At 34.6% G+C, this 20,405-nt stretch overlaps 1 protein-coding gene and 1 long non-coding RNA gene across 2 annotated transcripts in view; both read left to right on the top strand.

Moving 5' to 3' along the window:
* Window positions 1-20,405, top strand: part of MGAT4C (MGAT4 family member C) — a 369,191-nt gene that overhangs the window by 228,826 nt on the left and 119,960 nt on the right. The gene's annotated exons all lie outside the window — the stretch shown is intronic.
* Window positions 4,634-18,727, top strand: LOC137850270 (uncharacterized). Its single transcript, XR_011092419.1, has 3 exons — window positions 4,634-4,954; window positions 8,140-8,314; window positions 17,834-18,727. It is a non-coding gene; the product is annotated as an uncharacterized lncRNA (long non-coding RNA).

The following is a 20,405-nucleotide window of genomic DNA, read 5'->3' as shown; positions in this document are numbered from 1 at the left end:
CAAGAGCAAGTATGAGCACCTAAGCCATGAATAACTGCCTTGCTGACACATTAACAAGTTACTGTCCATTAGCTGGTCCAGACAACCACTCACATATGGACTCCTGCCACATTATTTAAGTGCTCTCTCTCTCTCTCTCTCTCTGAGTTAAGTCTCGTCAATGTATCTTGTATTTGTTACAGTCTACAACTCCTGTCTACTGATTTATAATGGTGTGTGTGAAGGGTCTTGGATGATGGTAAATAAAAATTAAAATAGTAATTCAGAGTTGCATATCCTTCTCTGAGGGATCAAAAATAGCACTCCAGAAGAGTGCAAAGACTACAAAGACTACACAGAGACAGATTTCCCTTAGATAGCCACCCCACAGGAAAAAACTATTTCCATGATAAATTATGAATTGTTGCATCAAAATTTCATTTTACTTTACTGGGTTTCATTGTCAAGAAAAAGGTTTTCATATTTTATATACCTTTGCCTGAAATCTGAGAATCTTTTTAACCACTTAAACTGAGAATAATTGAAAAATTTAAACTCCTTGACAAGAGCTAAGCTTATGTTTCTTTGTATTTTATTAATTTTACAAGGCACAAACAAACATTAGTTCTTCAGTACATGGGATTAATCCCTACATGTAATCTTCTCAATGTCTTTTACATTAGAAATAAAGTTATCTTTTAGATTTTAATAACCTAAATGTATATTTTTTAATAACATAAATGAACATTCTTGATTAGTTTAGGTGTTAAACAAAAAATATAGTTATATCTAGAAGAAATCTAAGTGTTTACATTTAGGCATATACATGTAAATATTTCCTATACTATCAGTAGAACATTTTGTACTCTTCAAATTAAACTTTATAAAGGCTGTGCTGGGTTGAAAGGCCTAGAGATTGTAGTAGCTGAAAACATATACATGTGAAAGGAGATTTCATCTGAAACTCTAAAAATAGTTTTTGTGCTGTTAAAAATTCTTCACTTGATCTGTCAAAACATCAGCAAAATTTGGCAAATTTTACCTTAACATTGTAGGTAGTTAATACTTTGAATTGGGATTACTTGTTTTTTGTTTCTTCATGAGGTAGAAAAGTGTATCTGCTATAAAATGAAAACAAACAAACAAACAAACAAACAACTGTTATGACTTTCAAGTTGAATATTGCAATAGCTAGTGACCATGTAAACAGAGCTGCCATCTTGTGGATAAAGACATACTAGGAGCAGGTGGCTCATATTGCTAGAATGCAAAAGAAAATTAAATGTAATAGTTATCAGCTCTACCTGACTTGGCACTCAGTTCTAAAATAGGATTCTGAAAGCCACAGTTTTCAGCATGCACATTCATCCTCTAAAACTTCTTATCACCTGACTGATTTCTAATTTTCCTCCAGATCTTTGGACCTAGCCATTCCAATATTAATAATGTATAGGGTAAACAAGACCGAAAATCCACTTGTGTTTTTAAATTACTGTCTGACGCAGAACTACATTTTCTAATATAAATAATTGTTTTAACCATTAAATTGATATGACAGAAATAATTGTTAAGCAATTAAATGTGGTAATGATTTTAACTCTTGGGATATATGCATTAATAAGCCTGACTTTCATTTTGTTTGAGAACTACAATATCCTTTCTTGATAGATTCTTCAGCATTATTTATACCTCAATTAATGGTATGTTATAGGAAGAAATTATACTTTTTTTTTTTACTGAAAATCATTGGCCACTTCTCTTTCATTCTCTTGTTCTGCTTTTTTGCTTGTTTGTTTGTTTGTTTTTAAAGTGATTTGTATTTGAAATTAAGATGCCAAAAATATTGCCAGTGATAGTACATCCATTATCTGTGCCAATCATAAGAGTTAACAAGTCAGTCTATTTAGAAAACAATTCATGGCACAATGATAAGAATATATAAATTTTGCATTCCTGAATTTAACACACATTCATGCACATTTTAACCTTCCCATGATCTTTTGTAACACGTTTAATATGTGTATTTTATATAAATTACTTTTCATTGAAATCAAAGTTTTTGTTGTTTTTGTTATTTTTTGTTTGTTTGTTTTTGTTTGCTTGCTTGCTTTTTGTTTGTTGAATTGGCTTGTTACAACTACACATGGAAACGGTATGATTTAAATCCTATAATATTTTTACTGTTAGTAATATAAATAATACTAATGTAAAACTGGTCATAACCAGTGTGTTACAGCAAGTCAAAGTGTGAAAAACAGTGTAACTTGGTTAGGATCATGAACCTGCTCTGTTCTCCGCAGCTGTTATCTTTCCTCATCCAGCATCTCTATAGTCATCAATGCTGCTAAGACACGGTTGATAGATAGTTTTTGTTCTTAAGACAAAGACCATATGTAAAGTGATAATTTATCAGTACTCTTCATGTCATCCACTTTCAACACATTATCTCTCTTTATATATATATATATATTTTTTTTTTTTTCCTACAGAACATAGACTTTTTTTTTCTAAAGAATGTTTCAAAATTTACTAGCCATCTACCAAGTGTTCTCCATTAAAATTCTAAACGAGCATTTGCATTATGCATTCTATGATACTTTTCTACTATATTTATAAGTAGCTGCTTAGTTCACAAAATATAATTAATATAATATAATATAATATAATATAATATAATATAATATAATATAATATAATATAATATAATAATATTATTTATATAATAATTTATATAAAAATATAAATAAGCTCTGTATTATCACCATAGATAGCATATTTTATGTACACTGAAGACTTTGTAAGAATATGGCATTCTACCATTGAAAACTATATACCAGGCCACCTATAAGTAATACATTCTAGGAATAAAGTGTAGTCTATGTAAGAATAAAAGACATGTAGAAGTTTAATTTATCATGGTAAGATTATTGAAATCTAATTAACTAGATATTGAAATTGGTGTACTTTTTTCCATCCAAATCAGACCACATAATCAGATTTTGTCAACAATGTGTCTGTTTGGTTTGGGCCATTTACACCACAAAATTTTCAGGGGATTCTAACTTGCACATCTTAGCATATTTTATCTCATTGATAATTATTTTACTTGTTACTCATATCTTTTCAGCAATTACTATATCTTACCTTCATCATTAATCATACAAAAGCAAAGCTGGCATTCCCATTGTCCAAATTCATATTTTCCGATCTGTAATTCAGTTTTCTGTCACTTTGCATAGCAATGAATCCTTTTATATATATACATTTCCATCTAAACTCCTATGTTATCTGAGAAATAAATGAACAGAGTCTTTCATTTTGGCCTAAAGTATGTTTTGACTAATAGGTTAGCCTACAGATCCCCACACAGAACTCTGTTTATTAAGTTCCCAGTATTTAATCTTCTGAGTCTCTATAACTTTGTGAAAGAACCACAAGGCCATGGCAGAGCTGTTTATCAATTTTATTCTAGAAATTTTATGCTTCACATCTTACATATTAAGCTAAAACCATGTCTGATTATATTTTGTTCTCCTGATTTTTTTGGCTTGGTTTCTTTATTTTCTTTCTTTCTTTCTTTCTTTCTTTCTTTCTTTCTTTCTTTCTTTCTTTCTTTCTTTCTTTCTTTCTTTCTTTCTTTCTTTCTTTCTTTCTTTCTTTCTTTCTTTCTTTCTTTCTTTTCACAAGAGAACAAACTGAGTAGAATGAATATATATATATATATTATGAAAGATATCAGACCATAAATAAGCTAATGTGAAGTGTAATTTACTATAAATAAATACTGAATCAGATTCCTATCTATTAAAATGGACAATTAGTTTCCATAGACGAAAAAAAAAATAAAGTTGATGTAGATCAAAAGATCAACATGTAACAAGTGATAAGATTCTTCCTAGATAAGATTATTTCATTTTTCCAGAGAGCAAGAGGTTTTTCTGTTACTTAAAGCTGAGAGATAAAAATATACTATTTTAAAGTCCATTTGATTTTGGATATTGCTAGTAACACAGCAAAAAGACTTAGTGCCACTATATTTAGGACATCATATATTTGGTAGCATGTTTATGTCTCATTTACCAGAGAATGTCTGGGTTGCTACTTAACATTCAAAGAATAAGTGCATATCTACATTTGTGCATTTCTTTATTTCTTTACTTATGCTGATAGTTTTACATGCTTACAAAGACACAATAATGCACCTGGAAACAGTGTGATGTTTTTGAATTTACACCTTTTTTCAGTGTGTACCTTTATTATATCTCATGTCTTAAGAGGTGGCAATGTAAAGTCATTAAAAAAGTGAGCTCTCCAGGTGCTGCATGAGTTAACCTTTCCTTTAATACCTTTTCTGTACAATATTTCATGATTATTGTCATTTAGTAAACAGATTATGAAAATGCAGTTCCCTGGGGGTCTAGTTTAATAATTTAGGTAAATTAGTTTTTAGACTCTTTTTTTTTTTCTTTTTTTTTTTTTTTTTTAATTGCTGTCTTCAATGACAAAGTAGTGAGCTCCTGCCACCCCTGCTCCCCAGGGGTGGGGGACAGACCCCCCACCGAGACTGGGGACTCTTTCTACAATTTCCTCCCCATGAAAGAAAAAAATAATAATAATAAAACAAAACAAAACAAAATAAAATAATAAATAAAACCTCTCGAGCATATACATATAATGGTTAGAGAAACACATTGCAATTCGTGGCTGGCAGTTTAGGGTTAAGGTATGATTCCAGGTGAGAGAAGCCAATGAGAGGACGCCCAGTTGATGTGTCTGACATCATCCTGCACGGGAGCACCCAGCCCGGCCGGGGCAGCTCCCAGCCTCGGCACCAGTGCTGCCGTGATGGATGCTTACAGCTCTTCGTCGAGAGCCAATTATCTTGCTTTTGTGTGAGGCCCAAGCATCGCTCACGCCGCCGGCTTGCAGACGGCACGGCCGGATCGAGCTGAACCAATTGTTTTCCCTGTGTCTGGTAAGACTCTGGTCTGTTTTACCTTCTCTTTTGGAATAAAGGAGATATGCCTAATTTGTAAGGGGAATTGCTTTCATAGTTAGAGGTTTACAAGGCTATAATATGTAAAGAGTAGCTCCTATTGACAGAAGGGAGATGCTTTAAAAAAGGAATATTTTAAAGGAAAAGCAAATCTGTATCTGGCGAACTCTACAGTATGGAAATAAATAGCTTGGGTGTTTATGCTGCACTTCATGTTAACTAAAGAGGATTAGGCTGACAAGATCGTCACTCAGACCACTAATTTAATTCATGTATTTTTTTCCTTTCTTTTAATACCTGTGTTTTTACTTTGACATCTAGCTTTTGTTGATGAACAAAGAAATGGAGGGATTTAAAGAGAAAGATTTTTATATAATATCAATTTTAAAAAATATTGTGGAATACTTTTGCAGAAATTAGTTCAAAATCATGAAGATTAATACCAAGATGTCCAAGTTTCAGGTTCTAGAATAAGTTATAGTTACTTTGTTCTGCCAATTTCTATAATTTAAAGTAATAAAATACTGAGTTAAATATTAAAAGTGTTCAATGTACAATATGCCTATACAAACCACCCAGCATAGTTTTCTTTGTTTGTATTCTTTTCCCTTTTTAATTTGTAGTAAGCATTAAAATAAATGTCTCACTTTGTAGTTGTTTGAGAGTATATATAGAGGTTGAAGAAGTGATCATATCCTTCATATTGTTAACAGTTCTATGGTTTGCACAGAGAAAGAGGGGAGGGATTCTGTCTGTGCAACTTTCTAATTTTGCAATAGAATTTAAAGCTTCTACACTGATGTGGATTTAAGAGATTAGAATTGACGCTGACATTGACAAATCAGATGCAATAAAGGATTTAATTGACTGAAGGAGTTCAGGGGCTACTGTATGAAGAATCCAATAACCAGTTTAACTAGTCAAGTAGTGTACTTAAGAGGAGGTAATAAATAGCAGACTCTAGTTAATTTAAAAGCCTGATGGCTTTTTTTTTTTTTTCTTTTTGATTAGAATTCACTAAATACCTAGGCCACATAATAACTCGCTGCATTTATTTTAGTAATCCACGATTGTATGACACAAAGTTTTAAATAATGACATATGTAATTAGTTTTATAAATGCCAGTAAAATTGAGATATATTGTCATTCAGTCAAGCTATGACTAGGTTTTCTCTAATCAGTATCAGAAGGATAAGCTATTTTCAGCTCAAATGCCACTTAAGAGAGTACGGTTTCTCAGCCCTGTTATACTTTTGCACTTTCTACTACTATAAGTTTGTTTTTGCAGCTCCTAATATTTATTGTTATTAATTTAGATCCGCAAATTAATGTGCCTAAACTATCCCAAGCTTCTCTTAAATGCCCTAGCTTTATTATGGATGGAGTTAGAATAACATGCATTTGTTAAGGTGATACCTTCATAATGGTCTGTTGCCTTTCCACTAAAAAAAGCCAGATATTCCCAGATATTCCAGTCCAAAGGTGGGCTCACCATGGACTCCAAGGAGTGGAGTATTTTGCATTTTACTATCTTACCCTTCTTTCTTAGGTAGTTATCAAATTTAACTAATAATTATTGTATGCCAGCCTTGCAGGCATTCTTTTCAATTAATTGTTTTTGAGTTAAAAAGTAAATGTATTTGAACCTCTACTATCTACACATTGCATAAGTCCAAAGAGTTTTTCCATGTTTTATTGATAAGCTTCATGTCAGAGCTTACAATATTTTTGTTCCTGCTTGGTTTAACCAAAATCCACATATGAACAAATTATGTGTAATTTCTGCCAAAATACTGAGTGATGAATAAAATGTAGATTTAATGCTGATTTGCTAGATACTCACAATGGTCTGATCCAAAGCATTCAAAAACTGCTTTTAATATATTAGTCCTTTTGAATATTAATGTACATTGCTTTATCAGATATTAATAATAGACCTATGCAAGCCAAGGATACTTAATGATATGATAAGCCAAGCAGAGAGCAAGCAAATCATATGGGAAATGAAGCATTCTAATTTAGTTTAATCTTTCAAATGGAAACAAAAAGTCCTTTTCTAGAAGACCATTTTATAGGAAAAAAATATTGGTATGTTTTTTGCTTACTTTCAATCAGAAACTAAATTTACCTTAATAAAAAAAAATGTGGAAAACCACAGTCCTCGGGTGAAAAAAAATAGTGTTGAAAGCTCTGGTTTATCTTCAGAATAATTAAGATAATTATGATAATGCGGGCATATGAACTGAACAGTAGATTGACCATTAGTCTGGGGAAGAGTTCTCCCTGTCCTGTGCTTGAATGACACATTATGTCCAAAAGGCATGCTCTATGAAGTCTATATTATATTAGTATCTCATCAGGAAGAATTCACATTAGGATCCTTGATCTTAAAAACAGGTCATTTTGTTTGTTTTATTTTCTATGAATGATTCAACTCATAGATTTTCACAATGGCATCAGGTAACAAACCTTACAATGAAGATTTGAGTCATTCCTCCTACACAAGATACTCACATCTCTTGTCAGATCATTTTTGAGTGATATGATGAAAGGGATTTTTTTTTATAAATAAATTTATAAGTTCTCAATGAAAATATATATGTCAGGTAAGCATAAGTATGCTAATTACAGTGATTGTTGAAAAAGTATCTGTATCACCAGTAGTAAAAACATGAAATAAAAGAAATTATTGTTCCTCTGTAACAGGCTAAAAAAAGTTAACCCTAGAAAGTACAAATTAAAGAGGATTCTAATGGTATATTTTCTGTTGTATCCAGTTTGCACAGGAAAGAGAGTCCATTCATACTCCAGGCCTTGGCCCAAATGCCAGTTGTTTTGTTTTTTTTGTTTGTTTATCTAGGATAAACAAACATGGAGGCTTCTATGTGAACTCCTATATTATAAAAATAGCCATAATACCTTGCTGTGCAGTCAGTCTCTTTGTCCATCCTAAGAACTCTGATGTTTGCTATATATAAAGGTGCTAGGGAAGGGGGATCAAGAGATTATTCTGTGCCTCTATCCTTTGTCTGCTTTTATTTCATTACCCAAACAAACAAACAGTAAATGGATAGATAGGTTTTACTTCAGAATTATTTTTTTTCTTATTTTCTTACTTTATTTTCTTATTTTAATTTATTTTTCCTTGTTGTTTATCTGACAGCAAAGTCAAAGAGAACAAAGATTACAAAGAGTATTTCTACTGTGGGAAATCTGCATCTGTCCCTCCAAGTAACAGTATTCCTTTGAAAAGATGTCAAGATATGTAGAGATATGAACAGCGTGGACCTTGGATGCCCTCCAATAGGTCATCTGTCTGTGATTAGAGGACCAATAAGGTAGAACATGCATCTGTCGCACAGTACAGATTGACAACATTTTGTTTCCTATTTTGTTTCCTGTTTTGTTTTGTTTAGAATTTCACATGAAGTCCAATGGAAGTCCTGATACACAAAGATTGCACTAATAGAAGATCATGAGCAAAGATTTACAACCTAGATTTTAAGGGGGTTTTGCAAGCTCACTTTTGATCCTTGCCTACATATAACGAGACCCTTTTGTTTCTATAATTGTATATTTACAGCATAAGAATGTGGCATGGTCAGTGCATAGAGTCATTTCTTCATTTTAGTGAGAGTAATAAACTTAACTAATTTCAGTCAGCAAGGTTCCTCTTATAATCTACAACAGAAAGAAGGATCTTCAAATAATAATTCATATAATCCTTAAGAAAATTACTTTAGAGAGATGGGCTAAATCACACTCTTGAGGGGTCAAATGTACTCCATATAGACAACTTTCCTGAAAACTTTAGATTATATGTCTAACTTCCAGGCTTTTAAATATGATCTAATTGAGATCATTAAGATTTCTGAGTAGGAGTGAATTTCACCAGTAATATAAACAAACACACAAATAATTTTACCCATCATTTCCTTCGCATTGGAGTCACAGTTCTTGGAAAGGCTCAGGATTCCCTCTCTGCAGCAGCAAGGGAGTTGACCAGAGTGCTTGGCCCAAGACTTTGAGGTTCCACAGATATTTGCTAATAATGTAAATATTTAGGAAGCATAGTTTCACAGCTAGCAATGAGGGGAAGCATGCTCTATCTTTTTCAATCAGTCAAGCATTACTCCCTGTACTTAAAGCTCCTCTTATTGCTATTCCTGGACATTCGTTTGGAGACTCTATCTATTGCTCATATACACCTCATATTTTCAAAGTATTACAATGCGGCTAAAGTTAATTGGATTTTTCTTTTTAAAAGGCACAACAATTTTCTTTTTCATTCCTTCAAGTCTCTGCACTAACATTAGGGAATCCTCAGACATTCCAACTATTAATTATGGACAAAAAAATGTCCCTTGCCTGGTCTCATTCTTTGACAACAGAATCAGGTGTCTGTTATCTGTAATTTCAGGACAAATGGTCAGTGTCTATCCATCTTCTAAGTAACTGTAAATGGCTATTTTTAAACAGGAATATTGGGCAATCAGCCTGTACTTCAGTCCATACTTTTGGATCAGCTTTTCTGTACAGGTCTTAAGCAATCTTAATATGAATTGTATGATAGTTTAGTCTGCCACTCTGTGTAAAAGAGCCCATAGAATTTCATTCAGCAAATCAGGCCAATGGTTTTGTTTGAATACTTTATTCCAGTTTAAAAATGCATACACATAAGCTACTAAGAATGTATCAAACATAGATGCTCTTATAAACGCAGGCTGGAAACTACACGATACAATGCACAGAGATATTGCCTATTAGCAATCAGAATCATAAACTTGGGATTTGGGATTTGGACTTCCTGAGAATGCTATTTAGCTGAGAAGTGAATTCTTATAGGTAAAGACAAGTGGATAAAGAGAATGTGGACATCCATATTGCCAAAAGAGTGAAATTAGAATTAGAATACAATATGAAAATGCTTTTTTCCCACCCATTCCTCAGCTTATAAATGTAACAATTAAATAAAATATTGTGGTCAAATTTCAAAGGAGTAAGAAGATTTACTACCTTTTGAATGAAACATAATCTAAATAATCTGATGCAATCTATCATAGAATAATATCACATTATCACTCACAAATGGGAAATATGGCTTTCACAGTTGCCAAGCTGTACTTAGCCACATCTGATGGTCTCCATTAATTTTTAACAATAGTCCTGTCACCAGATCAGTGAGCTGTAGAAAATACTGTGGAGATGTCACATTCCTTGATGATTGCAGTTAATGCTGCTGCCCCTTTGAATCAGCATGAAATGTAGACAGTTTTATGACTGAATCTGCAATCTGGGATTTGATCATGCTATTTATAGCATTGCTAATGGTCTGTAGCACTGACAAGGGGTGTGTTGAAGTCATTCTCTCAGTTACCCTTGTTTTCATTTGTAAAGGCAGAGCAGACATCTGGATCCTACATATCAGTAACTAGACAGAAAATAACAGTACAAAGATGTCATGACTTTCAGTGGTGAGATATTTTAATAAGTTAGGTTTTTGTATGTGTGTACATGTGTGTATTTGTTTGTTTGCTTTTAACAATATTGTTCTTTTATAGAAATCGGGGCAAATTATTTTGATTTGGTTTCTAAAATGTCAGATGCAGTCACATGGCAAAACAAAAGGAGGCTTAGTGATATCTCAGTAAAGTAAAGCTGAAGTGAAGAAACATCAATGCATGGGTTTTATATAGTAGAATTCATGTTATCATGTGTTACTATACTAGTAAAATGCAATTTTAAAAATTTACTGAAGTATTTTAGAAACACTGCCTCACTTCCCAAAGGATTGCTTTACTTTCATGCCTTCACTTTGCTTCCAAACTTAATTTCTAAAATGTTTATTATCTATTTTTTTTGTATGTTTGTTTTTCAGGTTCAAAAATATGTACTTTGGAAACCAATATTTGGTAATAATTCTTGCCAAATTAATGACATTAGAATACTTAGAGATATCTACATCTTCCCATGCTCCCAAACACCCAAATTTCTCAATAAATTTATTTAAAGCCATTGTTCTTGTGATTATTGCAGCACCCCATGTACTAAGAACAGTAGGAGCTATAACATCTTTCTTCATCGTTTCATCTTATAGTTCATGTAGGATCGAGGGGAGGGGAGGAAGGAAGCAACAGCCAAATGTGTTAATGACTCCTAGAAATAACGGTACTTGATTTCCTATGAGTTTACATCATTTGACTGATTTTTTAAGTGTTTTTTACTAAGATTTCTTGTTATCTCTGGTTGTAAAACTAAGCCATTCTTCTTTCTGCAGAAGTAACAAGTAACAAGTACTGACTTGTGCTAACTGGTAATAATAAGTACCCTCACTAGCATACCAGGAGAACTGTCTTTCTCAGTGCCTCTCCTTTCAGGGTCCTCCAACACAGAGTACAGAGAGTAACAGTAGAGTTACCATGTTCTACTTCAGTAGAACATGTTGTCCCCATGTCCCTGAGACAGTTGTCCCCAAGATGTCTGACTGATGTCTTCAAGAGTTATTAGTTGGGGATGTAGAGTAAATAAAATTTCTCAAGTAAACAAACAGTGGAATTGAGTTTAACTGTATCTCTAGAGCTCTGATGACTATTATCAACTGAGCTGGAGAATGTCTGTCCTTTTCCAGAGGGATGCCAGGAAGGACCTTCAAAATTGCAGTTTTTAGAACTACACTATGGAATGAACCATGGAGGTAATACATTTCATGGACAGTGTACTTTGAGGACACAGTCTATAAAACATTTCCTAAAACATGCTCAGCATTTCATATGCACTTATAGGTGTAGTATATCTTCCAAGTTTTTACAGTTAGTTTTGCCTATGTTCTAATTTAGCTCACATAATTATGATTTAGTAAGACATCTTTGTATCCTGTCTATCCTGTTTTTTTTTTTTTTTTTTTTTTTTTATGGGTGTTTTGAAGTATTGATAATTCATTGAAACTTTTCCAGAAGAGGTAAAATTTCTAAAGGCTGAAGATCTCTAAAATGATTAATTTCTTTGTCTGCTTAACCAAAATTTTCTAACAGGTTATGTTTCATTCCTGGGCTGGGTAATTGTTTCTTCCCTGTAGCTGAGAGAGACCTTTAGGTTACCTCTAAATTAGAAGTAGACAACAGAATAAGCAGACCCAAATCCTCAGTGGGCTTGTTAACTTCTTTCCTGTGACAGAGAGAAGAATCATCTGTTTCTTGCACTCTTGCAGTTGAATTCCCTCCTGGACTTTACAATGCTTCACATCAAAGCTGCAACAGACTATCTGAGCTCCAGAAAAGCTATACTAAGAGAAATGGTTAGACTGACTTTGCTAAGACTTTCAGAAATTCGAGAAAGAAGAAAGACTATGACAGACATTTACAATATAAATAAATATATTTAATTTTACAGACAATAAAATATAATTGATTAGATTTTGCTTACTACATTCCTCCAGATGAACCCAGAGACTAAAACTATATATTTTAGCTAAAATTGCACTTCCTTTATGGACAGCTTTACTCATTTTCTGTTGTTTGGATGCATTAGAAAGATCATTTTTAACTTGGCTTCATACTGAGCATTCTATTTCCAAAGTGTGTTCTATATTACGTTCCAGGAACTGTATTACATTTGAGGTAAAATCTTTTAAGCAGCTCCATTCTTTTGTTTAATGAGATGACAGGATTCTGGAAATTTAATAGTAAATTAAACATCTGAGTTCTAGGTGATTCTCACCCTGAAAGCATTGAAACCTATGTTGTTGTCTTTACAGGATCATATTACATACCAGCAGACAGTGTGGATACAGTGCTCTTCTCAACCAGCCACTTAATTATGGCTGTGTAACAGGAATACACTAATATATGAATTCTGGCTATGTAGAAAATCAGTTAGCACTGATCTTTGTAGTACTCTGAAGAATGAAAAATTATTATTTTGGATTTTTTTCCCCCGTGAATATTTAATACAAAATACATCCCTGGTGTATTTACATCCCATAGACCTTGTTTGTGTATTATGAGCAAGTTCTCTTCAGGATGAGAACCCCAGATTTCTGAATCACTGCTGGCCTCTAACAGAAAACAAACAAACAAACAAAAAACAGGTGACATTGGGCACTCCAGTAGTTGGTCTGGATGACTGGAAACTAGGACAGCGATGCAAACCACAGTCTGTGTCCACCCCACAGCTAGACACAGTGGACAGCTTAATGTGATTCTGTGTTCAGCATATAAACTTAATTGATAGTCACTCAAAGACATTTAACTGGTACGTACAGGGCATCTCGTACAGGTAATCTGCATTGTGCACTAATCATCTGTAATTTATGTGGTATAATACTTAAACTTACTGTCTAAAATAAGCAGTCTTAACTTGACCTTATGCTCTGTGAGAAATCTTACTCAGAGTATATATTAGTCTGCACCATTCTCTTAATGGTTTGGTGCCACTTTTAAAGTGGCACTTTCTTAAATCACAAAAAATATCTTTAATGGTATATTTGGCATGAAGGTCTCTTACACTACTGTGAATTCCTTATCTGTAAGTCTACATTACTACTCTTTATACCTTAAAGTTGATTAATAAAATTATTCTGTGAAGGACAGAGAACATGAAGAAAATTTGAAGATATTTGTTGTGGTGGCTTTTCCCTGGGTAGAAGTTTGTGACTACAATCACCTGTAATCCAGGACAGGCACAAGCCTTTCACACAGATTTCTCACACATTTCTTGAGCAGACTGTTGTCAGAGAAAAGTCTGTAAGTCCTATTTAAAAGCAAAGATACACTAAAAGATATTTGTCTCTTCAGAAAGAGAAGTTGTCTGGAGAAGTACTAATTGGAATGCACTCTCAAGTGAGCATATTTATCTTTATTCAGGTCTTTGGGTAGAAAGAAATTGGTGCCTGGTGCATGAGGGGAAAAAACAAAAAACAAAATTTTGCTTCACTTGACTTCACATTTTAAAAAGTTAACTATCATAACTGATTTATGAAAGGTAAGATAAATCTGTGATCCTCTGTGTATATGAAATGGAAGCACTTTTGCCTTCTGATTCATGCTGCTCTCACCAATGTCAGTACACACATTTCCTGAGTTTCTGTGGCCCTGTGCTCTTATGAACAGATTTTCTCATTTTAGAATATCAGATTATTGAGTATTAGAGTGACAAATTGATTTTTTTTAACTTCTCTTTGATTTCCTGTACATATTTTATATTGACTAACAGCCTATTGTGAGTCTCAACTTCCATCAATGCAAACTCACTACTTTAGGGAGGTGTACTCTGAGACTAACAGTTTCAAAACGACATCTTTTAATCAGCCAATAAAAGCCCATCATAAACACACATGCAAATTTAAAAATAATGGCTTAACCACTCCTTCCATTGTATTAAAAATTATTGCAAATATTTCTGCAAGATATAAAAATTACAACTTGGAGATTACAGTGTGACTTTAAAATATTTACATAGAATCATAGAATATCCTGAGTTGGAATATTGGAAGGGTTCTACAAGGATCACCAAGTCCAACTCTTGGGTCCTCAAAGGACCACCCAAAAAATCAGACAAAATCTGAAAGCATTATCCAAACACTTGAACTCTGGCAGGCTCAGAGCCAGGGCCGTTTCCTTGGGAAGCCTGTTCCAGTGCCTGACCAATCTCCCAGTGAAGAACTTTTTCCTGATATCCAGACTGAACTGCCCCTGTCACAGCTTCAGGCTATTCCCTTGGGTCCTATCACTAGTCAACAGCAAGCAGAGAACAGTGCCTGCCCCTCTGCTCCCCATGAGAGGAAAGTGTAGATCACAATGAGGTCTCCCCTCAGTCTTCTCTTCTCCAGGCTGAACAAAACAGGGGATCTCAGCTGCTCCTCATACATCTTGCCTTCCAGACCTTGTACCATCTTCATAGCCCTCCTTTGGATACTCTCTTAACTGTTTTATATTTTTCTTGAACTGTGGCACCCAAAACTGCACACAGTACTTGAGTACACATTTACCTAAAATATCATCACAACAGTAAGGGTTGTGAGGAGATCTTTGATCTTTTAAGGACCTCTTAGAACCTCTTTTTCTTTTTGCTTGGCCAAATAAATAAGAAAAAAATATATATTAAAAATTATTGATAGTGAAGAATGCTTGGTATTGATAGGTTTTCTTGTTGGTGGCTCAAAGCTACATAGCTTAGAGCTCTGAGGTCTGCCTGCAGCAGCTTTAGAAAGCCCTCTGATGTTTTGGACACGAAGATTCAGAACTAATAAAAATGCCTAGAAAGACCCACAGCAAAACGTGAGAGGAGATCCTCTTCCCCGATCATTCAAATCAAGGACATGACCCACACACCTAGTGGTTTCTTCATGGCCTAGGTTCCCCTATACCTAGATGTCACCAGGGAACCCATCCATATGCAGTTTGAAAGAGTTGCTTATTACTTATATTAACTAAATTAATTGATACGTAACTGAACTCTCTTCTCATAACTTTTAGCAATCAGTCAGAGCCAAGAAATTTGACTGACATCTGCTTCATTCTGTATTTGTGCTCTCAGCAACCCTGTAAACCAATCCTTTGTCTTGCAAAAAGACTGACTGCAAATCACTCATAACAGCATGTCTTAAATTACAGTTCTACTTTGCTTTCATTTTTCTGCACATTTTTTAAAACATCACTTACAGAATTATTAATAGAATTAGTCCATTAAAAACTCAGAAAATAACATTGAAGAAAAGGACAGTGTCTGGTAAAACATAGTTAATTTTCTTAACTGGAAATCATTTTAATCATTAACAAGATACTGTAACAATAAAACCATTATTTTATCTTTTATAATATAGAGATATAAAAATGAGACCTTGATAGAATAGCTGCTATTCAAGTCTTGCTGAAATAAAAATAAAGATGATGCTGAAAATGTTTTGTTTGTTTGTTTGTTTTTGTGTTTGTTGTTTGTTGTTGTTGTTGTTGTTGTTGTTTTTTCTTTAATTTCTGATTTGATTTGGTAAACAGTAGTGAGATAATTCAGGCAGCCTTGGGAAAGATTTGTTGATGCTGCTTTCCAGTTGAATGCTAGATTGCATAGGTGAGAGCTCTTCAGTGGTTATGCCAATAAAGGCCAACTTTAGTCATATGAGTTATACTTTTTCAGCACTGCACTGTCTACTTTTGCAGCAGCAAAATTTGATTGGATTTATAAGATATTAGATGAAATCTTATGATTGACTTCCAATTTCATCACAAGTATCATTACAATATAGCTTCAGGTTTACAAATATAATTTGTTCATCCAAAAATAGTGCCTATATAGTGTCAATTTTGGTGCTAATGTGGATTTCCAGCAGAATCAGCAGGCAAATTCAATTTAACATGCCCAGAGGCACAGACTTACGCACTCCATTCTGAAACTAATCAGTTATTCATTCATGAATCTCATTTTCCACAGTGATCTCTATATACTTTACACTTCAACCTTTATGCTGTCTTACCTTTCAAAAGTCAATATTCAGTTATGATCAGTGAAAAATATTTAATTGGTATCTATGATACCCCAAATAACTTATCTGTAGTTCATTTACCACTTCAAAGAGCACCTCTGTTTTCTAAAGAGAATATTACTTGTCTGCTTTTTATGATAGATGCTTGCTACTTTCCCCTAGTTAAACAGAGAAAGCCAAAATTTAGTTAAGAACATTTCAAGTTTTGTGAAAACCTATGGCAAGAGACAAAGACAGTGAAAGAAAAACCGTATCAGGACCTCCATCACTGTGTGTTGTCTGGCAGAAGCCAGTGGCCAAGTAGCATGAGCAGAATGGGTGGTGAGGTGGTGTTCCTAAAGCTTTAATCTGTCTCAGGGCTAGTAAGAATGTCATAAGTGTTCACTTCATTTGGAGATAACTTAAGAAACAAAAGATACAAATTTATAAAAAAAGTTTCTTCAACAGTTCTGTGTAGATAGAAGTTTTTTTCCAGATAAGCCTTGCAGTGAGAATAGAACTTTCTTCTCATGCAGACAGATTCCCACTAGCCTATAGTTAGTCTATTTGATTTCACTTGCATTTCTTGACTAGTGTTTTAATACTCCTGTTGTTGTTATTTATATATTTATTTCTAACGTTACCCATTACCACTTTTCTCCTATTCAGTCATATTTGTCCCTAACCCTTCTCTCCTGTCTAGTGATCATGCCTTTAAGTTATTCTGCTATTCCAGTGTTTCTCAGCTTGCACTATGTGGACCACAGGTGGTTCATAGATACCAGAAAGTGATATATGAGATGCAGAGGTTTTTGTTTTTAATCAGACAAATTCATATACACAGATTCAAGTAAAGAAACAAGCCAGAAAAGATTATAAACCTAGTTCCCAGTGTGCATTATGTGTTCTGCTTTATCCACACAGAATTCCCATTGAAGATCTCATTTGACCTGCAGTTAGAGGCATGATTTGTGTATCTAATGTGCTAGTAAAGTTTTTAGTGCGTTAAATAAACACAGTTTGCACTCATGTTGTTACGATTCAGAATAATAAGGGCATTACCTATTATATCTATATCTATTCTATATCTATTTATATTCTATGTATCTATTACCTATTATATCTATATTTATTCAATATATATATATGTATATATATAGATAACAGCCCACTTGTTGATCCTGTTTTAAACTGCTAGGTTTCAGTTTTTAATTTTTGGATTTACATTCTTCAATGATATCTGATCGCTACTGTTTTGGTACTTTACTTCAGTTCCATTATGGTCTTCTCAAACTAAGAAAAATCAGATATACCTGTTTAGTGTTGTTACTGCTTTGCTACAAGGTAAGCAAACACCCTGTGACTTTCTTCTTTCTCAGTGATCATTTCTGCTGTGTTCAAGGTATAACTGTCCCAACACAGTCATTTGGCTTTTGAGTTCGGCTGGTTGTCATCCTGCTCTCTTGCAATGCTGTAAGAAAAATGAGCTCGTCTTCTCTTTGTCCAAAAGAGGGCAACCAAGATGATCAAGGGAATGGAGCACCTCTCCTATAAGTTAGGACTGCTCATCCTGGAGAAGAGGAGACTCACAGTTGATCTTATCAGTGTGTACAAATACCTGAAGGGAGGATTCAGTGAAGACCAAGATAAGCTATTTTCAGTGGTGCCCAATGCTAGGACAAGATGGGATGCACACAAACTGGAACACAAGAGGTTCCAACAAAACATCAGGGAACAATTCTTTACTGTGCGGGTGACTTCAGCACTGGAACAGGTTCCCTGGAGAGTTTGTAGAGTCTCTCTTCCTGGAGATCTTCAAAAGCCACCTGGTCCTGGGCAACCTGATCTAGGTGGCCCTGCTTGAGCAAGAGAGGAGCCAGATGACCCCCCAGAGGTCCAACCCTAACCATTCTGTGATTCTCTGATTCTTAGAGTGCAAACTGTAAAACCTGTTCAAATCAGGAGGAAGTAGATGACAGATTAGTATCTTCAAGAACAAGTATTCAAGAACGAGTTCTTCAGACTCATGTAATGTTTCCTTGTGCTCTGCATTACAGCAGTTTGATGGTAATTTCTTTTGTTCCTTTTGTAATTATTTAGTAAATGTTCTATTTTGTGTGGTTTTGCTCCTGTAGTTTTTAAGTGGTGAGGTGTTATATACTGATAACGCTAATCAATATTTAATGTTATCAGTAAAACACTTTTTGAGTAGCTTTAAAATAGGCAGACAAAGCTTTTTCTGTTACGTTTTCAAAAGTGTATCTTGTGCAGCTCAAAAAAAAAAAAAAAGTTTGGAATACAGTTTAATCATTGAATCTATTACTGTGTTGTTGCTTCCCCGTCCCCCCCCCCCCCCGTCCCCCCCCCCCCGGAAAATAAATAGTTTCTGTGAAGTATATTCAGAGATATTATATGTGAAATTCATACTTGCTCTAAGAAAACACGCATGCATGCTCCATGATAATGCTTCTAAAACTGGAAATACTTCATTTGGTAAATATAAACAATATAGTAAATAATATTGAGAACCTTATTCTCTTTCAAGCAATCATATTTTTATTTGAAAAGAAGTAAAATTAAATATTATATATATTTATATATTACTTTAAGGCAAATTTTGGTCTATGAAGACAAAGGTTCAAGAAACCTGAGCTACTGTGGCTTCAGGTAAACCTCTGCTTCATTCATTCTGAGTCCAAAAAAAATAATGTAATCGTGTTTAAAGAAGTGCCACCTGTATGCATTTTCAGTCAGTTGTACTGTTGTGTAGACCTAAGGTTTGTGGGTTTGTTTGTTTTTTGTTTTTTAAATTTTATTTCAAATTACACAGCTTTTCTCTAAGTACATGAAGCAGTAGAATTTTGTCAATTAAAAACTCATTGTGTTTTTTGTGACCTGGTTAAAGGTACTGGTAAAACAGGGAATCCCTCTTTCTAAACTGATCATTATTTGTTATTTTTTATGCACATTAATATAGTCATGACCTACTATTATTGACCTGTGTCCAAGTAATTATCTCATCTACATTGTTCTCGCTGGCAAGATGCAGTCTAAGTATATAAAAAGGAAAGAGAAGAGTGCAGCAAACAGACAGATTAACTGAAGAGAGATTTTTTTTCCTTTGTGAGTGGGTCTTTCATTTACGAACAGGTTGTGGGGTGCAACAGTGGAGTCTCAGTGTGGTGGCATATGAGAGGGAAACTCTCCATAAAAGGGTTGAAGTCTTTAATTTGTTAGGGAAAATGTATCTAGTCAGATCCAACAGCTGGAGAAATTCAAGGCTGCTGTCACTCTGAGTCCTCAGGCCCAGCCAGCAGCAAGGCTGAAGATGCATTCCTAGTAGGCACACACACACAGAGCAAACCTATACATCACATACATATGCAGCTGGCCACACAGAACACACATGCAGATACTCAGAGCACATGAATATAGACAGCACCAATGGTCTCATCCTGCTCCCCTTCCAGATGAGCAGGGTGGATGTCCGCTAGTGATAATACCCATGTGTGATGTGAGTGTCTCCAGCAGCAGAGTTCAGTATGTCAGCCCAGCAGCTGTCCTTGGATCCTAGTCCCCCTAGCTGTCAGCATCCTATGCTCTCGCCTGTATAAACACACAGGTGCTCTCACAATCAAGACAGGCCTTCTGAGACCTTCACCTACTCCCTGCTCCCAGACCACATTACCTGCTCACCAGCTTGGTCCTCAATGCCAGTCACACCAACATTTGCGCTCCTGGTTGTGCTATGGCCAGGCTGCCCTCCAGGTCTGACACCAGCTGCTGCTCCTGAGTCCTGAGTGCACAGGTAGCATAGAACAAAGAATCCTCTCCTAGGAAGTGGACAGAAAGGAGTTTGGAAAGGTAGGAAAGACTGTGCTGACAAGGTGCAGAACACAGCCTGGTAAGCATACTGCCTGGCAAACTGATTACACATCACTGGCTTTTCTTATCCTCTTAGCCCTCTCTTTTCT

The sequence above is a fragment of the Anas acuta genome, chromosome 1, assembly GCF_963932015.1.
Source record: "Anas acuta chromosome 1, bAnaAcu1.1, whole genome shotgun sequence".
NCBI lineage: Eukaryota > Metazoa > Chordata > Aves > Anseriformes > Anatidae > Anas > Anas acuta.
The sequence above is the reverse complement of the archived record's forward strand: the minus strand, read 5'-3'. Positions and strand labels throughout refer to the sequence as shown.